We start from the raw sequence: 11,706 nt of genomic DNA on the forward strand, positions 1-11,706 counted from the left end.
ATTCGAGTATTTAATTGCATGTAATAATATATGCTATAATATATATTTACATCTTGCATGATATGTTTGATACGTTGTGTAGTAGCTTAATATAGTGGATTTGTATGATATGAATGTGTATTACATTTGTTTATTGCTTATTTTCTTGCATAATGCATTAACATGATAATTTAGTGCATGCATATAGTAAATGATATGTTTGCATGTCAACATAGTATACTGCCACTACATAGTGTTATATAATATGCTTGCATGATGTGTTTTGTGTTTTGCAACATTTATATGCATGATGTGAATGCATTAACATGCATTTCAATGGATGAGGGTGCTTTTACAATATTCAAATATAATCAATTGCAAAATTCTATTTAAAAAAGCCTGCAAATATCTTAAATCTGCTTATACATATGTTGCGGTTTCGGTGGCATGACACTAATTGTAATATCAAAATCTGCTCCAGGATCGTCCAGGACGATCTGGGATCGTCCTGGGACGATCCTGGAGCAGATTTTGATATTACAATTAGTGTCATGCCACCGAAACCGCAACATATGTATAAGCAGATTTAAGATATTTGCAGGCTTTTTTAAATAGAATTTTGCAATTGATTATATTTGAATATTGTAAAAGCACCCTCATCCATTGAAATGCATGTTAATGCATTCACATCATGCATATAAATGTTGCAAAACACAAAACACATCATGCAAGCATATTATATAACACTATGTAGTGGCAGTATACTATGTTGACATGCAAACATATCATTTACTATATGCATGCACTAAATTATCATGTTAATGCATTATGCAAGAAAATAAGCAATAAACAAATGTAATACACATTCATATCATACAAATCCACTATATTAAGCTACTACACAACGTATCAAACATATCATGCAAGATGTAAATATATATTATAGCATATATTATTACATGCAATTAAATACTCGAATGGGACTCGACGAGTATGATATGCACACACGTGACATCTGAGGATGTTGCGCGGCTCAAGAAATGAACTTTAGTTAAAGTCTGATCCTTTATCGATGAATAGATAGAGTCGACACGGCTTGAATCGTCGAATAAATATATGGTCATAATGCTAGCCAAAGTATTTGTTTATTACATAAATATCCGTAGTGATTCTGTTTAGTTTAGTTTAGCTATTAATTAAATATATGATATCTGATTTGATATGATTCTGATTTCCGTATCTGTTCTGTAAGCAAATCTGATTCTGATTTCTGTACGATATGAATCTAATTCTGATCTGTATGATATGATTTCTGATACTATTCTGACACGATTCTGTTCTGTTCCGATATGATTTGAATTCTGAATTCTGTACGATTCTGATTCTGTTGATTTGATATGTCTGATCTGTTCTGTTTCTGATTTGATATGACTTCTGTTTTCGTACAGTTCTGTTTGCTTTGATATCTGTTCCGTTCAGTTCTGTCTGATTTGATCTATTTTGTTCTGATTTGTCCGATTTGATATCTGTCTGATTCTGTTCTGATTTCTGTACGGATTTGTCTGATGTGTTAGTTTTGAGATTCTGAGAATTTTGATTGGTGGTTTGTTGCTTTGCTGAGTTGTTGAGCTCACTCTTGTTTTCTGGTGGTTTTCAGGTTCTGGGAAAGGGAAGAAAGTCCATGATTAGATTTAGAGTCTGATCAGTATAGGTACTGTTTTGTACCTTTTGATTTTTGTACAGTCATGGCTTTTCTGTTCTGTTTCTCTTTCTGTCTAAAAGCCATGTACTGTATTTGTAGATGATTGTTTTGAGGAAAAGAAAAGATAGATGTTTTGTTCCGCTGTGTTTGATGATTCATAGTAGCTCTGTGTCTGTGTGTCTGTTTGAAGTGAAATTATTTGGAAGATTCAGTTCCAAACCAAATTCCATAACCAGATCCTGGTCAGTCAGTTTGTTCGTTTCCGTGCCGCGACCCGGTGCGAGCGGGATCCGTCCCGGATCGGGTCGGGTCGTGACAGAAGGATTGAAGCATTTAGTAGAGATGAATAGAGTAAATCAACTGGGAGTAAAGAAGAAAAGGGATACCATCACCTAAAAGCATTTTATAAATTGAATCCTCCATTATTCAAAGGAGCTGTAAGACCTCATGCTTTTGAAGATTGATTACTGAGGATAAGAAAGATCTTTAATAATATATAATGTCCAAAAAGAAGGAAGGTACCATTGGCTAGGTCTCTATTTAAAGGGGAGGCTGAGAGATGGTGGGTTGGGTAGCAGAGAGAAAAATTTCAAGGGGAAGAAATGTTGAGATCACTTGGGACGAGTTCATTACATTATTTAGGATGTGGTATATACATCCTTAAACCCGATGATAGATGCACAAAGATTTTATTAAGTTGGAACAAGGATGTATGACAGTACTGCAATATGATGTTGAGTTTACTACACTTTCTTGTTATGCCCCTCACTTGATCCCAACTACCGAGGAAAAGTGATATAGGTTTCTATAAAGGTTGAATAGAAAGCTATGACATCCATTAGTACATCTATGGATTCAGGAGTTTTTTGATTTGGTGGAATATGCTAGATTGATAGAGATTGATTTGTCAGTACCAACATCTAGGCATGATGAGAGCTATAAGTATGATATCAGTACGAGGAGGGGTAGAGATGAAGCAAGCAGATATAATGATAGAGATAATGATAGATATAATGCAGTGAGAAGTAAAGAAAAAATAATGATTCAAGGAGATCTTGATCGATGGCATCTATATATATTTATGATAAGTGCATTAATTATGATCAACGACATTTTGGTCAGTGCTACTTGTTGTTAAGGTGATGCTTTTGATGTGGAAATTAAGGACATAACATAGAAGATTGTCCTCAAAGGGGATTTGGAGGAAGAAATTATTCTAGTGTAGGATAGTCCAGACATATCGTAAGACAAAGGACTTTATGGTCAAGAATATATAGTGAATGATCAGCCAACAGTGTGGATGACAGAGCTATCAATGATAGTCAAAGGGAGATTTTTGCACCACTGCCGACTGCACCTACTCTAGTGATGCCATGTGTGTACAACTTGTAGTATCTAGAAGACGATAATAACCTGAGAGTTTTATTGGTGAGAAATTTATTTTAAATAATTACATGATATATCATATCTTACATAATTGAATGATATATGATAAAATGAACTGCATGATTTTATAAATTTTTAACTAGTTTTGATTTGATTTTGATTTTATTTTATTTTTTATCATATAGATTTATTTTATATCAATTGAATCCTTAAGGGAAATATCAGGGACAATATTTTTTTAAGGGAGGTAGATTGAATGGTCCGTATTTTTACCTAATTAAATTTTTTTTTCTAGTCATTATATTTCCAAATCAAAAACTGTCTTTTCCATAGCATCATGAATTTTTACATAATTTTTGGGCACTGGTGTAAATCCTTAAGAAATTCACACATGTTGATACAAGTGGAGATTTTTTAACCGTCAGGTGTTTATTTTACAAACCCATTTCATCAATATTTTTTAAATAAAATGATTTAATTTATGAATATTTTTCTATAATTTTAAATATCCAAAAGAATTTATATGAATTTTGTATTAAAAAATTAAATTATGGGGCATCACACTTGCAAACACCACAAAGAAGGAATTTTTATAAATGCACTTATCCATCAAAAAAATATCAAGTTGAAGTTGAAGTGTGGTCTTCTCATAGTCAATGTTAGTCAACATACAAGCAAGCATATCAATCCCCTACAAGCAGAGTTCAATGTACAATGAACATAATAATTTGATGCATTCAATGAAGTTCGAAGCACATGAAGTTTGCACACAGTCAATGCCATTCAACTCTAAGCATGCGTGTTAACATGCCTATAAATAATAATATTCCCTATAAGAGAATTATGATGCATGCAATGCATCATCTACAATCAAAGGCAACAAATCATAATGAGTGAAGATATATACCTTCAAGCAACGATATAAGATTTGAAGCACACACAATAACATCGTTCACATTAATGTTAGAAGATGCTACACGAAGTAAAATTCTCAGTGGTTCATATCACCATACAAATATTGAACACACTAAACTTACTTGTAAATGGTGGTATTCCTTGAAGACATACACATGCAGCATGCAATAAATGTCAGGGTGTTCATATAGTCAACAATAATTAAGCTTTCAGTAAATACATATGTATCCTACAAGAAAAGGCAGACGATCCGTGATAAATACGAGCACCTATGAGATGTTGTAAAGGACTCATCATACATACAACATGACATCTGTAGGAAAACACAGAAAAGATGTAGTAAATGTAAACATATGCGAACAAGGTTAACTTATACAATCTATTTGTGGACAACAACAATAGATATGCTGTGAATATGACAGATCTTCTATGAACATAGACATATGACATGTCATTTACAAGTAAGGACCAACGATTGTAGCAAATGAAAACATATGTTAGCAATCACAGAAGATTTGTCATATGTACAATAGCATGTCTACGAGTGACAATCAACGACAGGTAGTGGATGCTATGATACCCTTGCAGTCAACAACACTTCAATGTCAAGAAAATAAATTTATCCCCCACGAGCAAAGGCGATCGATATGCAATAAATGCAAGTATCTACTAACCATTATAGGAGGTTCATCATGCATACAATTATCCTCCTATGAGGTAGAGTAGTGACTTCTGAGTGTCCGCTGACGACGTACCACCAATGAATAAATCCAACAAAGCTTGCAATGCACAATAGCTTGCTTGCAAGAGACAAAGAGCGGCCCATAATAAAATGTATGATTCACAAGAAACTAGAAGTAGAGAATTTGTAGTAAAAACTATGGATCATTAGAAGAGGGCTCCTGATGCATCACACAGTATATTTTTAAGTAGGAGTACACTCATACAGGCTGACTACTGAAGAGAATAGTAGCTCGCCAAAGATGAAGTGAGTTAAAAAACACCATCATATCTGCAACATTCATATATATGGACAAACGACATTCACCAGCTCTTTAAGGAAGCTCGTGCATCTTTCAAATGATCAATACTTTCCAATAAGAGTTTAGTGTTGCACGATAGCCTACTTACAATAAACAACGGGTATCAGTGTCACGCCGCTGGATTTGTAACATTCATACAAGTGAACAGAAGGCATTCACTGGATCTTCAAGAAAGTTCATGCATCTTTCAAATGAACACTACTTGCTTATAAGAGTTTAGTGTCGCACGAAATCTTACCTAGCTACAATAAGCAAAGGGCATTAGTGTCACGACCCGACCCGATCCGGGACGGATCCCGCTCGCACCGGGTCGCGGCACGGAAACGAACAAACTGACTGACTAGGATCTGGTTATGGAATTTGGTTTGGAACTGAATCTTCCAAATAATTTCACTTTAAACAGACACACAGACACAGAGCTACTATGAATCATCAAACACAGCGGAACAAAACATCTATTTTTTCTTTTCCTCAAAATAATCATCTACAAATACAGTACATGGCTTTTAGACAGACAGAAAGACAGAACAGAAAAGCCATGACTGTACAAAAATCAAAAGGTACAAAACAGTACCTATACTGATTAGACTCTGAAATCTAACCCTGGACTTCCTTCCCTTTCCCAGAACCTGAAAACCACTAGAAAATAAGAGTGAGTTCAACAGCTCAGCAAAGCAACTAACCACCAATCAAAATTCTCAGAATCTCAAAACCCAACACATCAGACAATCCGTACAGAATCAGAACAAAATCAGACATATTTTGAATACAGTAACGTATATTCCAAATCGAACAGATCAAGAATGAACAGATCAAATCAGACAGAACTGAACGGAACAGATATCAAAGCAAACAGAACTGTACGGAAACAGAAGTCATATCATAATCAGATAAACAGAACAGATCAAGACATATCAAATCAACAGAATCAGAATCGTACAGAATCAGAATTCAAATCATATTCGGAGAACAGAAGACAGAATCGTGTCAGATATAGTATCAGAAATCATATCAACAGATCAGAAATCAGATTCATATCGTACAGAAATCAGAATCAGATTTGCTTACATAACAGATACGGAAATCAATCAATTCAAATCAGATATCTATATATTTAATTAATAAGTAAACTAAACTAAACAGAATCACTACGGATTCTGACCCTCATGTCTCCCTTGTTGCTCACGGCAACCAGAATATCTAGTACTGAAGTAATTAATAGCTAAATTGTACTAAATGTGCACACGGCACCAGAAACAATCAGGTAATTTCATCGGGATCCGAATAAAACATAATATTTCTCTCAACTTTGAAGCTCATCTAAGTTTATTCACAGAACACTAATGTACTGAATTCTCATAGGATGCCAGGCCTACCTTATACCCCCTGATTTTATTAATGCATATACCATGATAAGCATCTTAATTCAGAAAGAGAATCCGTGACAAAATCGAAAATCAGAAAAAACGGGGGCAGCACAACGTAGTTTCATTACGGAATTACACAATTTTTTCCTGAAATCACAATTGACCAAATTTGTAGCAGAATATAGATAAAACATTCAGAACATTTATTCTACTGCACAGATAATTTTCAATTATACAGAAAATCCAGTCGACTAAAACACAGTCGAAGCAAAAATGACCGACAAAAATCTTCAAAAATAATCAAAATGGTGCATACTCGGCACGTCAACAATATACAGAAAAGTTACACGGTAAAAACTGAACCATCCGAAAGATACGGACGAAAATCACTAATGGAAACAAATCCGAACAGAAAATACCGCCAAACACGACGGTTTCTAAAATTGATAAAGGCGGAATGTGCCTTACCTTGCTACAGCAATATCTCGAACAGTCTCGTCGGACGAAAACGCTCCCGCGTCGCCCGAAAATCAACTTTTTCCAAAAAAAACCCCCCTCGACTTTTTCTCTCTGGCTGATATTTTCGTTTTTATAAATTTCTCTCTCTTCAAAACGTCTAATTTCAAGCTTCTAAAAATACTCAGATTGGCCTGGCCGATCGCACAGACCGAATCGTCCCGGGACGCATTCAGACCATCTTGATGCTGTCCGACGCTTCCCAGAACTATTTTCCGGCAATATTTTGATAGTGCACATCGCCTGGACGATGCCTCGATCGGGTAACCGGCGATGCCTATTAGAAAAACACCTGCGAGCAAATTGGCGCAATTTGGACAAGTATCTCACTGATTCCGTCCAAGGGACGACTGGACGACTCTGGAGCCAAAATTTTGATATTACAACTCCCCAATCTCGGGAAATGCGTCCTCCATTATCCAATCCAAACCATCAAACAGTACGGGGTCGACTGTCTCATGTCAGACTCCTTTCTCCCATAAGTCGCTTCCGTACAGTCCGGTGCTTCCACTGAACTTTAACCATCAGAATTTGTTTATTTCTTAACTTTGGACGTCGTACGTTAAATATCAACTCTGGCTTTCCTTATAACGCAGATTCTCCTGATTCAACTTCAATCAGCTGATACCTTCTTTCCGGAGTCGGAACACCCACTCTCAGAGGTGGATAGTGAAATACGTTATGCACGTCAGGACATCGAATCAGAAAGCAACATCGTAGACAGATGTTTTCAATCCTTTCCAAAATTTTCAAAGGTACGTGAGGTAATGTTGGAACCGTTGAACTGAACCTTGCTTACCGCTTACCAGTCTGAAGTAAGACTCGTCCGTCACTCGTCAGCAAGAAACAATCACCTTAGGCACACCGATGCAATCTGACTTTCCTTCACATATATACTGTGTCAAACGGATCCCCGGATCGGTTCTGCCCTAATCGGAAGAAATGGGCAGGATTTCATCAATCGATCAGCAACCAACCAAAATTGGGTCGTGCCCTTGTTTAGACGAGGAAAACCCCATCGCATGAAAGCCAGCTCTACTAACTATTCAGGTACTCCCTCCAAACATTCCCAAGGGAATACGTGCGTGACGATGCACAGTCCACCTGGTCGCTTGAATCGATCCTGCCTTCACCAACTGACAGGCCCAGCATCTCGACACACAACTCTGCCACATCCTTCTTCATTCCCAGGGCCACCAGAACAAAAAGTTTCATATCAGCATACATCTTACCATGCCTGGTGACTTTTGTAAGTGTAGCCCAATGATGAGATTCGGTGCATTTGAATCCTCCTGCCTTCAAATCTCCAAAACATCAGGTACCGCCTAACCTGTGTTTCTTAAACAGAAAATCAGCACCATAATCAAAAATTCGAAGTTACAGGCAGTCTACCAGATTCAATCTAAGCAATCAACTTCGAATACTCAGAATCTGACTCTGGGCTTCCTGAACCTGGAAGCAAGGAAGACTGAATACTCATCTGAGCCAAGTCCAATCACTAGAGAAAATCACCTCCAACTGCAGCGCTCCATGTCTCGAATCAGGAATCATCAAAAGTAAGCTTGCAACCTTATAGTCCCAGAAGATTCCTGCTCAGAGCGTCAGCTACACTTATAGCCTTACCAAAGGCTGATATTAAATGGTCAAATTCATAGTCATTGATCATTCGAGCCTTTCTTCGTTGCCTCAATTCAGATCCTTTCTGAGTGAAAATTGTACTTTAGGCTCTTTGATCCGTTGAAAATCCACATCTAAGCCATAAGATGTAATCCGACGCCATGACTTCAAGCAAAACAACTACACTACTCCAATCATGCGTCGGGTAATCTTCTCATGTTGGTTTCAACTGTCTAGAGTATAAGCAATTACCTTTTCATTCAATGCATTCAGCACAACCACAACCAAACCTTTTCGTTGAAGCATCAACTGACACTTACAGAAAGCCTTCTCCGTACTGCGGATAGCTGCTAACACTTAAGGAGCTGAAGTCAAACTAGTCCTTCAATTCTCGTGAAACATAGCTTCCACGTCCGTGTCCAAATAAAAGGTACTAGACTTCTGAGTCTAGTCGGTCAGAGCATGTCGAAACTGTGAAAATGCTCTTCAACAATTCTCTGAGTATAACCTGGCCATTATGCCCAAGAACTACAGCTATCTCAACATACTAGTAGTCGGCTTGGCCCAATCAGCAACTGCCTGAATCCTTCTGAGAATCAACAGAAATTGCCACCTCTGCTACACACACTTCCTACATGCCCACCATAAAAGAGATGCGCCCTTCAGCCCAGAATTCACACTTGGAGAACTTGGCATTCAGCTGATGCCAATCTTGCCTCAAGCTCTCCATATATATCCTCAAATGTCTGGCATGATCATTCCCTCGCAAGCAGAATAATATACACAGATATACTTCGTCGATGAGACAATTCACACAACTGATCCAAAAAACCTCTCGAATACTTCGGTTCATCAAGATCTATGAAAATCGCAGGCGCATTGGTTACTCCCAAAGTCATAACTAGAACTCATAGTGCCACGTACCGAGTACTGAAAGGCTTTCTTCCACTTACATAGCTTAAGCTTCACCTCACCTGATAGTATCCGGATCGCAAATCAATACTTCCGAAATACTGAAGAATCCCGAACTTTGACAATTACTACAAGTCGAGTACAATCCGGGCAAAGATACTTGTTCTTAATGGACTTTGTTCAATCTCTTGTAATCAACACACATACGGAGATGTTCCCGTTCCTAATTCTTCACCAAACAAAAAAGGTGCTCCCCAGGGCGAAACAACGTAGGACGGACAAGAGCCTCTGTCACTAACCCTGAAGTTGAACTTCAACTCAGAAAGTTTTCGGTGCCATCCAGTACGGAGCTTTTGATATGAGTCGGTACCGATAATAACAACATCTAACAACGAACATCGATAAGAGAATTCCACATCTCTATCCGGAGGTAACCAACCAACTCCTCGGAAAAACGATCAAGCAAAACTCCAGTACCTCTGGGATCTTAAGAACAAGAACCAACCGTCAGGTTCAGATCGATTCCGCACACGAGCCAAAAAACACTGGGCATCCCGTTCTTCCACACTATGCTCACCTCCAACACAAGAAATCAGACTGGAGAGAACTCTCGTATCCCTGAAATACAACCTCTCTTAGCCACAAGCAACTCACTTGCTTCTTCATACAATCAATGAGCCCTCATACAGAACTCAGCCAATCCATGCCCAGCAATCACATTCGTAACACGAGAAAACGGCACAAAATCAGACTTGATTTCCACTTCTTGCAGCACATGTCGATCTCACAAAAACAAAACTGCGGGCAATCAAATTAATTCCAGCCGGCAAAATCAAACGGAAAAAGAACGACAATGAAAACAGGCGTTCTGGATTCGATCAAACAGATGCCTCGACAGAAAGAAGTGACTCGCTTCCAAGAGTCTTAACAAAACACGACAAGGGCTGATCAGAAATGTAGAATACGTACCTGTCACAACATCCGGAGCATCACGAGCCTCTGCCGACTCAGGCTGTAAACTCGTGGACTGAGACTGGCGCAGGAGACCTTGAATCACAGAACTTAGACTCTGCTTCCCTTTGAACACAGTAGCCGTGGTCTCCGTGGTAACGAGAACTAGAACCACACCACCTCTCACGAAAATCCCCTCAGGACGAGGTAGGACCAGTCCTCGTCTTCCTACTGAACTGACAGGTCTAACAGAACCGCTGTACGGAACTCAAGCGCCGATCAAATTCCAGCCTGTGGACAGCTCTTGCAATCCTATTTCCGGTGACCACAATCTGAAGGCAGCCAACATCCATCCTGTAGCACTGGCCAAAATGTGCCGTCCACAACTCTGGCACACAAGTGCATACTTACAGATTCCAGAACTTGTCATATCTGGTAGAGATACCAGCACGACCCTGCTCCGCTCTCCTGGAGTCCAACAGATTCCAGACCAGCTACAAATCTCACTCTTCCCAGAGGAACCACTGCCCAGAAGTCTCGCCTCCAATCTCTTCCTAACTCCGCAGTCCACCGCTGCTGATAGCTGTCATTGTCATTCTCTATCAAGAGCTCGCCCCAAGCTGCAGAGAAAAATCAGTAATCGAAGGGTATCAGGGGCTGCCTCAAAGTTATCTCGTAACTCTCGATTTCTGAGGGGGGATATCCGATAGCACTTCTCAACAGAATATAACCAACTGCGGAGCATACCTGGCTAACGGCAATAAAGCTCAGCTCGTACTTGCATCAACCGTTTTGCTTCCCTGGAAAGTCTCAGAAAACCTCTCCCTGCATCTGCTGTCTGTAAAGGCGGAAGCAAACCTGTCTCGAAACATCTTCCAGTGAACTCTTCCCAGGAAATCAAGAGTTCAATCTGCCCTGAAATCTGGCTGCCTGTCGGCCTTTCCCACAGTGCTCAGCCTCTCGTATCCACAGAAAAAAAGCCAAAGGAACCTTCCTATCCGACGGACACTGCATTCCGTCAAAGGTCTTTTCCATCTCCTCAGCCCACTCCTGGCTGCTCTGGCGCCTCAACACGCCCTCAATTCTCGGGAGGTTTCAATCTCAAAAAAATTGCAGATGTCTAATCAATGTGCATCGTGATCTGACAGATACGAAGCTCTGCTCTGAGTCTTTCGCTCATCCATCTGACAACGTTGTAGCAAACTGAGAAGTGTGTCAGCACCGGCCACTGGGGCTGTACTCCCCACTGGTGCTGCCTGACTGGGCACTCTGCCCTTCTGTCATGTCTGGGTTTGCGATCACATACGAAAACCCAGAA

This window comes from Dendrobium catenatum, unplaced genomic scaffold (genome assembly GCF_001605985.2).
Source record: "Dendrobium catenatum unplaced genomic scaffold, ASM160598v2 fragScaff_scaffold_565, whole genome shotgun sequence".
In the NCBI taxonomy this organism is placed as follows: domain Eukaryota; kingdom Viridiplantae; phylum Streptophyta; class Magnoliopsida; order Asparagales; family Orchidaceae; genus Dendrobium; species Dendrobium catenatum.